The sequence below is a fragment of the Patiria miniata genome, unplaced genomic scaffold (genome assembly GCF_015706575.1).
Source record: "Patiria miniata isolate m_02_andy unplaced genomic scaffold, ASM1570657v1 HiC_scaffold_5, whole genome shotgun sequence".
Taxonomy (NCBI): domain Eukaryota; kingdom Metazoa; phylum Echinodermata; class Asteroidea; order Valvatida; family Asterinidae; genus Patiria; species Patiria miniata.
The window spans coordinates 2,350,207-2,361,370 of NW_024037072.1; the positions used below are offsets into that span (position 1 = coordinate 2,350,207).

At 40.6% G+C, this 11,164-nt stretch overlaps 1 pseudogene; it reads right to left on the bottom strand.

Moving 5' to 3' along the window:
• Nucleotides 1–476: 476 nt before the first annotated feature.
• On the bottom strand, nt 477–10,213 carry LOC119740563 (annotated as a pseudogene).
• Between the last annotated feature and the right edge of the window lie 951 nt (nt 10,214–11,164).

An 11,164-nucleotide genomic window follows, 5' to 3' on the forward strand; every position in this document is an offset into this window, starting at 1 on the left:
ACGTTCACAATTTTTAGGCATGCATAATACTACCAATGAGTCCGTATTTCATTAAATTGAGTCCGTATATATTAACTTCACACTACACCGGCACCGCTGCGTTCTGCGTCACTTCGCGCAGTACGCGCCACGCGCACGCCAATCTCCATATAAGGAGATATTTAGTACTACTCGTGAGAGGCGCATAATATATACATAGGTAAAGGGGTGTTTAAAATAAAAACATGAAATAAACTTGTTGAACAAAATCGGTGGAAATTTATAATTTCTGACTTGTTTTGACTTTTTGACCAAAAGGTATTTATGAATGGGAATAAATATGTGCTTGGCTGGTATTAAACAAGTACGTTTAAAACCAGCTTCGGGGCCTGGTCGCCGATAATGTCCCTCGCCTTCGGCTCGGACCATTATCGGCGTCCAGGCCCCAAGCCGGTATTAAGTGTACTTGTTTAAAATCGGCCAAGCTCATATTTATTCCATTCAATTGTAAAGACCGTGCTTCCATTTCTAAAGTAAGTTTATAATACAAAGTACTTATTTCGTAGTTCCACCACACCAATTTCCTCCACAATTAAACTTCTAAAAAAATTCACAAAGTTTGTAAACTGGACATGATTTGTTAGTATGTGCCACCAATTCAAAACTCAATAACATCTCGATACCTAGTGCAACGATGCAAGAAAGTTATAAGTCTAATTAATTTTAAAAAAAAAATACAGTTAATGTGATTACCTGTTCTCTGAAGCAACGAATCTGTTGAACAAATTCAGAATTGATTTTGTACTTGGTGGTTTCTGGCTCTAATTATGCTGCAACTGTGATTATTTCTTCGGGGGAAAATATAACTTTTGTCATTTTCTTAGGTTAGCTTGTGTCCTACACTGTTGGAACGTTTCGATTCTATCAAAGGGGAACCATGATCACGGTGGTACGGAGCAATACAAGTGTGAAAGATGCAATTATAATGGCCTTCAATGATAGCCACATAATGGCGTAAGGTCTGAACGTGTAATGGCGTGATCGTGGAACGCCGTGGTCCAATGGTTACGCAGTTCGACTCATGCGCCGCGGTACGTGCGTTTGAACCCTGACTGGGAACATGGGGCTTATGTTCGTGGGCAAGACACTTTACTACACTTGCCCCTGTCTCAGAAAAAAAAGGTCTCATGGCCTGGTGAACAGGAACAATAAGCGCTTTGAGACATTTGGTATATAATATTACCTATATATACGGGTTAATTCTTATACGTTTTTTTATGATGCTTACGGTTTACCGTTGAAGATAACTTGACAACTTTTGCTGTTATATTTTTTAAATATAAGCTGTCCAACTTTTGATTTATTCCTGGTCAAAATGACACTTTTCCCGGGTGAAAATGACTCTTGTCTGGATTATTTTCCGGGTAATTTTGGCACAGAAACCTTGCCAAAAGTATCATGTGTTTCAGAAATGTGCCATTTTATCCTGAAAATATCAGGTCAAACTTAGAATTCAGGATTAAATCCGACCTTAGGATTTTTCTTTTATAGTGTTTTCCTCTTCGGTCTCCCTGGTCCTACTGTTCCATGGTGTTTGTCTCTGGGTTGTACTTGACAGACAGCCTGTACGGCAGGGTATTCACGTACGCTCTGAAATAAACACCACCAAAACAATTTTAGAAAAACGACGACCACAATGAATAACACGTCTAGTTTCACTCATTTAATAGCCCGTCGCACGCCTTTCCGATTTTACCAGTTCGCCGGATCACCCCCTCACCGTTACGTGTTTTGTTTCACCGTTGCGGTTGGACCGCAACCTTTCCCGCACACATGCCAGATTCTGTTCTATAATCGGTCACGTGATGACCGGTCACACTTTTAATGAAAAAATCGCAGCCGTCAAGTTTGAATCATGTGACTTCCTTCGTGAATCCGATTGGTTAACATAAAAAAACACCTTTCCGCCAAGGCGGGGGGGGGGGGGGGGGGGGCGGCAAAAATGTGTTTTTTTCCCCGAAAAAGTGGGTCCAAAAATTTTCCGCCCAAATTTAATATGAAAAGCAAGAGGAGGGGTTTCAAAACGTATTGCTTTCTTAAAAAGTTTCGTGGGTGGTATACGCAATGGCTACCTTTTTGTGATGTTACTATTACATAATAATAATAATAATACAAAATTGGGTTCGTTTTGGGGGCGCAATGCCCCCCCCCCCCCCTTGCCCCCCCCCCCGGATCCGCCGTTGCTTTCCGCTGACATAGGATCCAGTGAAATATGATGCGGAAAAAATCAAACATGTTTGTTTTCACCCGGTGGTCCGGTGTACGGTTAGTCTATGGAATATCCCCTTGCACAGCAAGGGTTTATGATATGCGAGCAGATTCGGCGATTAATTTTACGCAAAACAAGACTGCGAGATTCTCACCATTCAGTGGGCGACTTCTATCAGGTCTTCCGTAACCCGTTGTTGTATTACAAATTGACCAATCAACAGCTTAGTTCACAATTCTGATCGAAATGACGCCACACTTCCCAAATCGACTCCGATTGGCTAGCACGTGGGGTCGCGTACAACTTATTACATGTTAGGGTATATCAGACGTTCGATCGTGGCCATGCACACGTCTGATCTTCAGACTAGTGTACAGTCACATCGGTCCGAATTTCCAGCGCACACCTCTGTACGATGGCCCGATGATCTGATGAACCGGTACAATCAGAAAGGCGTGCGCCTGGCTTAGTTATTTTAGGCTGTTCTTACGCCCGAGGCAAGACTCACAATTCCCTGTTATTATGCACTGAAATGTAATCCAATTAATCTCGTAGGTTGCCGGGGATGAAATGGGCATTGTTGTCTAAGGCTTCAGCTAGCTATTCACCGAAGCTCGCTAACACCGAAGCCGTACAACCGTTCCCAATTTGAACACGGCTTTGTTTCGCTAAAAAAATAACGACGGGACTCGGGCTCATTACAAGATGGCGCCATCTGCCTTTTACTGGCATGGCAGCAAATAAAGCATTATACACTGGCTAGCACTGCCACACTGACCTTGCCATCTGCTGTGCCTCTTCGATGGTCTCAGTCACATAATACACGTCTTGGTACTTATCCAGAGTGATTTCAGGCAAGCACGCTGCAGCATCCATCTCGAGAGGGCGCTTGACCGCTTTATCCGTGAACACGTGCTGGAGTGGTTCGTAAAGGATTTCAAGTTTCAATGTCAGTGTCATTAAAGGCAAATTAGTTTTGCTGCATGTTGTCAAAACGTTAATTGCAAATAATTATAAAAACACTTAAGTCGGGTCCAGATTATACTGCAATACCAAACATCCGCGAATTCACCGTGTTTGGATCCACTGCAGAAATGATGAAAACTGCATGCTCCAATTGAGCCAACAGCAGGAATGTACATGTAGGGTGGACCTGACCCATAACTGTAAACATGTTGTCTTCTATTCGTAGGATATTGATTTCAAATCAACAAGATCTTTTAAAATTATTACCTCGAGTTCATCGGAGCCAGAGAGGAGAAGTGCACCATAGGCTTTAACCTCCGACCCTTCCCGGCAGAGCCCGGCCTCTACCGTGCTCATGTATACCTGTTTTAAAGGAAAATATGTAAAAGTAGTAAAGTACAGTTCAAAAATTAAAGTCTACAACTTCATCTCTGTAGCACTGAAGCAACACGCTGCCGAAGGCTGCCGTAAGATTTCATCCTATCAGATACGAAGCATCCCGGGGTTTAGACCGAGGTTGAAATTGATATAGTCAACCCTTGAAATGAGGTTTTTAATTGTACAAATAATCTTGTGAATGGTATCTTGTATAATAAGCTTCAGACAACCATTCAGATTGCTGTCAGTCATTTTAGGATTTCTTGCTCCGACATTCAAAAACCGAAAGTTCAATCAGACTAGTATGATACTTTGGTTAATTGACAACATCGTGACTGAGTCTGCTTCTTCGCGTACATCGTAACGACGCAGGTTCTGCTAAGGCGTAAACTGCAGATGCCATTTTGCCTGTTTGAGAAAATGTGATCACAGTGAGGGCGCTATTTTTGGTTAGGATAACTTATTTTCTAAGGCCGCGGCCGAAATGGGTTTCCAGGGTTACGGCTGTGACTATTGTCAGCTTATTTCCGCGTAGTTTTAGCGGGGAAGAACTCTGGACACGAGATTGGGATGCGGACTTATTCTCCCAAATTTATCAAAGCAAATAGCGCCCTCCTAAAAACATAAGGCCAGTGTGGCAAAGAATCATGCCCGAAGTCAGGATGGTTGCGATATCAGCAATACCGCATACAACTTTACGAGATTATCATAAAAAAGATAGTCTTAGTGAGCACGTTATATGCCTACACTACGAGTAAGCACGATATAACTGAAGAGTTATAGGATATGGGAATGCGAGCCACTTACCGATGCGATTTTATCCAAAATGTGGTCCGGAGTACCAAGTGTAGCAAGCCCCATATCCTTACAGTTAAAAAAATAGAACACAATTAAAAATACTACAATAATGATACAAGAAAACAATGAAACTAAGTCCTCTATATGAAAATAAACATTATTCAAATACACAAATGAAAGCTTGTGCGTCAATTTCACCTGTTTTAAATGAGATCAGATTATAAACTCATTAAGTTTTCAATGTTCAAATAATAATTTCCCTTCGAAGTCACTATAGTGGAATTTTGTTGGTAAACATTGCAACGACAGAAAGGTCACACCTACTGTATGCGCCTACACGTTTTTTGTTGACATGTTTGATAAAAGGTAAGCGTAAAACGGGGCTGCTAAGGAAACTCCGCACGGCTTTATAAAATAAACACTATCGATTCGATGCAAAAGTGTCGAATATTCCCATATGGCACGTATGACAAATACCCGCATGTCATCATTATTGTACATGTACATGTAAACACACGCATTTCAACTAGCAAGGAAGTAGTTTGGGTTTAGTTAATTGAATCAACAAGATAGTTCTGTAATAATAGTTCTTTAATTAAGCATCTCTATGGACTTTGTTCTCGCTATGACACAGTCGATGGTTTTGCCAACAAGTGCTTGCAAACTGTAATGACTACCTATCATTGCATAAAAAGGAACAGTTATCAAAGTTTTAAAAAATACCGTTAGTACGGCCTATCGATTCTTGAGTCTTGAAAATTTTGAGTTATCAACAGGAAACTCAAAAAAGGGAAGATACCTCGCTTAAATACAGAGGGTGACTGTTGAAAAGGACCGCAATCCACTCATTGATAATGGCGTTCGCGTTTGTAAACAAAAGAAGCCAGGCCTATAAACAGCCGTCATTGGCATAATTATCGACCAACCCCACGTGTATTGATCCATTATAATGTCATGAAGTGTCATTGTTTCATTTCAAATTCCCAACTGTATCTGCCATGGAAACCGACCACTGAATACTCTGTCATAACTAAGACATACAAAGTCATTTTTAACCCTTTTTGCTTGGCCCAGTGCCCTCCGCCCATCATCTATTATAGTTCTAGCTTACCTGTGAAAATTGAGCAAACTCTGGGTCGCAGAGGAGCACGGCATGTCCAAGTATTTCATGAATGATATCCCTAATGAACAAGAACAGTAACATGACGATGTTTTACAAAACTGTCAACGAAGATGGGTAACCTAAGAACAACCACAAAAACAACCAACCAACCAACCAACCAACTATAAACCAACTAACCAACAATCAAATAAATAAACAACAGATGCAACAGCATAATTATATCAAAGTAAACTTCAATGCAGCAGCAACAATCACGATAGCATCAGCAACATCAGCAATATTCGATCAGCAGCAGCAGCAGCAGCAGCTGCAGCAGTGATGAACCAGCAACAGAAGTACAAGCAAAGCAGCAGTACCGGACCATCACTCATCCATGACATATCATAATCATAATCAATGGAATGGCAGCAGCAGCACCGGCAGCAGCAGCAGCAGCAGCAGTAATGAACCAGCAACAGAAGTACAAGCAAAGCAGCAGCATCCGGACCAATACTCATCCATGTCGTATCATTATCATAATCAATATTTTAGCAGCAGTAGCAGCATGAGCGTCAGCGTCAGCAGCAGCAGCATCACCACCAGCACCACCACCAGCAGAAGAATCAGCAGCATCAGCAGCATCAGCAGCATCAGCAGCATCAGCAGCATCAGCATCAGCAGCATCATCATCATCAGCAGCAGCATCAGCAGCATTAGCAGCATCAGCACTCAGCAGCAGCAGCAGCATCAGCAGCATCAGCAGCATCAGCACTCAGCAGCATCAGCAGCATCAGCAGCAACAGCATCAGCATCATCAACAGCAGCAGCAGCAGCAGCAGCAGCAGCAGCACCACCACCACCACCACCACCTGCAGCAGCAGCAGCAGTATATAGCAGCAATGAAACAACAACAGAAGCACAAGCAAAGCAGCATCCAGACCATCACTCATGCATCCATGTCATATCATTACCAAACTCAATATTTTAGCAACAGCAGCTGCAGCAGCAGCAGCAGCAACTACACCAAAGAGGAATGTAAACTGGTTTGTAAACTTACGGCTCATTTGTGAAGAAAGCTGCATCACGATGACGTACAAACTGCGAGGAGCAAAAGACACGAAATCCCAGCGCAGCCATGAAATCACGTGGTGTCATGAAAGTCGAAACGGGACGAAGTCTAAAACCAGTCTTTCCTGTCGACACAATCGGTTGGGAAAATACTCATTGAGATGTTTTGCTGACGTTTATGTTGCTAAAAAAATCTCGGATAACGTGGCCTACTTAGTTCAATGTTTTCACGCTACGCGAAATGAATGACCGGAGTTTGATCAACGAGTGATAAAAGAATTTTAAACATATTGAGAAAAGTCGAAGTTAAATATATGAGTGTTTTTCCCCTTTTCAAGCGGTAATACTAGAGTAAATTAATCAAGTGGTTATATGCTGTATTTTTTTAAAGCGTTTTTAAGCAATCGAAACTTAACAATTCTTTTCACCCCATTAATTTATTCTCAAACTTGAATTATTCTCAACGTCACTGAGAACTCTTCCTTCCAACTTGAACAAAATGACATTAAAAAAAAACCACGGCACAAAAATACAATTATAGATATTTAAAACAAAAAATGGTGGAAAGAGTTACGTTTTAGATAATTCGACACCCTCTCCAAATCCGGGACTTCGTCAGCCGATATGTCGCATGCGTCCACGAACAATTTAAACAAACGGTTGAATTTACTGCAAGCGTGCGTCGGATAGAGTTGTGTCAGTCTGTTGAAAGTTTTGGCCCATGTCTGCAGCTGGCTAGCTGGGTAGATCATGGATGGAATGGGTGTTCCGCTAAAATAGACGATGTGACCTTATACATTAGCATTAAATTGTTTTATTTTACCGTACAAATTAGAACACATTACCAACATGTAAATTCAATTTTACAAGCCTAGGACTGTGGTTATTCCAAATCCGACACCATGGTAAAACACACCCTGAAGGATGAACAAATTCAACCCGACCGAAGCAACCCTTCCACAACCCGATCCAATTCCAAGCAGATTTGACCATAACAGTGATATTGCACATAACATCAAAATAAAGATCCTGGATTATTCTATTAACTCCCGTAAACAGCAAAATCAGATCTCTCACAGTTGATTTTATATTGATTTCCAAAGATTAACTCTAGAAATCTTTTGTTGCTTGTATTCTGATACTTGATGACGTCATCGATCGTGACGTCATTACCAGATAGATTAAGAGCTATGTTCACTGTGCGATTTGAATCAAAAATCTGGATTAAATCTCTCGTGGTTGATTTTTCAGCAATTTTTTTTTTTAAGATTAAAAGGTTTTTACATTTCAGTGTAACTTCCGGTATGGTGACGTCATCAATCTTCCACCCACCTCCACTTATTGTTAGCATGACGCTGGTTGCATGCATCAATGATTTCAGCAAACTTCGCCACACTCATCAACTGATTGTTAATTTTAAACATGCCGCTAGAGGGCGCCCTAGCATTTTATGACGTCACCGTTAATTGTTTTGTAACAAACAACTTAGCCAGAGCATACGTCGTTAAAAGCAACTTCACATCTTTTACCAATTTTAAATTACAAGGTACTTCCCGTTTCAACCGGAAGGAAGGGTCACGTGAATTTGCCTGTAATATCAAAAATGAAGACCCTGGATTATTCTTTCAATTCCCATAAAAGTCATGTTCAGGTCTCTAGCGGTTGATTATATATTGATTTCGAAGATTAAAACTATTTGTCTTTAACGTAACGTCAAGTGAACCATGATGACGTCATCATGACGTCACTTCATTTTTCATCTATAACACATCCCGGTCTAGGTACATACCATTTTTGAACCCAATCGGACCAGTAATTCTGTCACGTGACACGTGATGACGTCAATGTTCGACACCGTCTGCCGGTGATGGTTTAAGCGTGTGCCAGGTATAAAGGCAATCGGATTGATTTAAGTGCCCAAGGGCCGGGAACAAAAAACGTATACAAACGCCATGGCTAAAATGACTGAAAAAGAAAAAATAATAAAAAAGAAAAAAAAATCTTAACGAAAGCAAAGACTGTTTCGGCATATGTGCCGAAACAGCCAATAGTATAAATGCACTCACAGTTTGTACAGTTTCGTCACGAGCTGACATTTCCGTCGAAAGCCTCGAAATTCAGCATCGTTGAAGCCCTAAAAATGAGGAAATAGAAGAAAAAAATATATGAGAGCTGTGATCGGTGCGGAGGGAATTTCCCCATCTTATTATTAAATTTAAAATATCGGTTTTGAGAGCCTTTAAAAAAAAAAAATTAATCCCAAATTAAATAAACCCGCATTTATCCCGAGAAAATATTTATTAACCTCCGAAAAAAACCCGGCATTTATGTATGTCTGTATGCATGGATAGGAAAAGGCAATACATACAAAGTATCTGCATGGATTATACGCCATATTTTAGCCAAGCAGGACAGGCCACAACAATGTCACAATAATCGTGAATATGTGATGTTTCAACCTAAATTTTGCGGCAAATTATTCATTTTGCGCCAATGCCGGGGATTGAGAAACAAATTATTTCCCAAATTGTCGGTTCGATTCTTTCCCGAGCCAAATTTGTTGAGCAAAAGCATATTTGCTGAACAAAATTGCCTGCTTAAAAAAAACAAATCTACAAAAAATGACTAAATAAACAAAAAATGACTAAATATTCTAGATTCCCCCCCCCCCCCATCACAGGCGTTATTTGAAACAATCACTTCGCTAAGAAATTATACACTGAGGGCACGAGCTGTTAATAAAAAAAATCAACTTAACTTTCTTCATAGAACATTCACATTACTTGACTTTAAACAGTTGTGCATAATTATTATGCGTACGGTCACTTAAAACGGGGGAAAATGTCGAAATGGGGGCGGTGAGAACAAAGTCCAAAGCACTTATAAAGTGACCTCATTCCATCGTATGCTGATTGCTGGATTGACATGTTATTATCAGCAAATGATACGAAGCAATTGATTACATGAAAACAAAGAAAAAACGTAAAATTGACAAACAGGTTCGGACATTACCTTTACATTCGGCTGAATCATGTCGTACGCGTCTCTGATCAAGGAACGATCCAGCTCAGGGAAGTCTCTCGGAAATTCTAGGGGGGAAACCAAATGGCAGAATAAGAACAATATATGCAAAAAAACATACGGGAAGTGGTATTGATTTTTAAATATCTTGTTTAGAGTGCACAGAATAAGAGCTAAATGCAGATATTTATTGATTAGCTGGTCGTGTTATTGTTTTGTTTTTGGCCTTTGGTTTATGCGATAACGTATCTACATCTGCTTCTATAATATGCAGTAAACCCCGCTTTCTATAGGCCAGCCTTGGATGGACCGATTGCCCGTGCTGGCGGTCATCATCAGCCCGGCGAATTTAAAAGATCCCTTGGTCGGTTTGTTGGTGTTAGCTATGTCTGGTCCTTTTGTATACTTGGTCTGTTTCTTTCTTTGGCATGCACTAACATAATCAGCAGCATTGTCACATATTTGACTAACATCTGGGGTAAATGCAGTTGGTAGGAAAATAGGCCACGCGCATTTCTGTGTCTCTGATGTAGCTGTCAGGAATGGGCGAGAATAGAACACCTACCTACTCCGTCATACCCGCGGGACAATCCCTCGATATCTTGGTGGCTGTTTTCAACGAACTCAGACATCTCGACAATCTGTTTGGTGTAAAACAGAAGAGAAATCATTCAGAATGTAAAAAAAATGTTAAAATTGCAAATAAAAATAGCAAATATCAAAGATTTCTTTTTTTTCTGTGGGTCTCAGTACGCTATGCTACCTTTCAGGGTATCAAACGCGACACACTACGTCAAAGTTGGTCCTTGTATAACGGCACGTGGACGAGATGTCTGTCAGCGTCGCCTGCAATGAACCAGCCAAGTGCGCACCGTTTCTCTTGGTTAGAGAGAACGCCGTATTAACCACTTGATAGTAAAAACCTGTTGAGCTTTGAAACCCTGAAACCAGCCAATGAAGCTTCTTTTTATAGTATGACGTATTGGTACGTGGCGAGTCCAGCCCGAACAGGTATAACAGATGGTAGTAGCATCGTGCATCACATGGGGACAGACGAAATGAAGGATGAAAAGATGAAAAGATGAAAAGCTAGGTTCACACCTGTAGATGCTATACAGGCTCAGGAATCAATTCCCAAAATAGCCTTAAAAGGTCACCGAAAAAATAGTGAAATACGCAAGTACATTAAAATCAATTGTGTGCGCACTAATTGGCCTTTTGTGAATAAGTGCAATGCCATACCGTTATCCTTTTCTAAGTCAATCCCATATGCATCGGCGGAAACACGGTTTTCAGGTCGCATGGCTTTCAGAGAGCGTATGCAAAACAAAAAAACTAAGGGACTATTCTCTCCGTTGATATTTTAAAATTCAACCTCTCATGATTATTATCAGTAAATCTGCACGAAGCCAGCACACTCTACTAATGCCAATGCCATTTGAAGCAAGGCTACTAAATTATCTTGTCGCAAAGAAAAAAAATATCACACTTCAAAGGTTGTATCGTTCAATATATGAACCTATTTCCATTAATTGGAATCTTAATTGAGAAGGAAACGATTTGTCAACACAATTAAATAATCA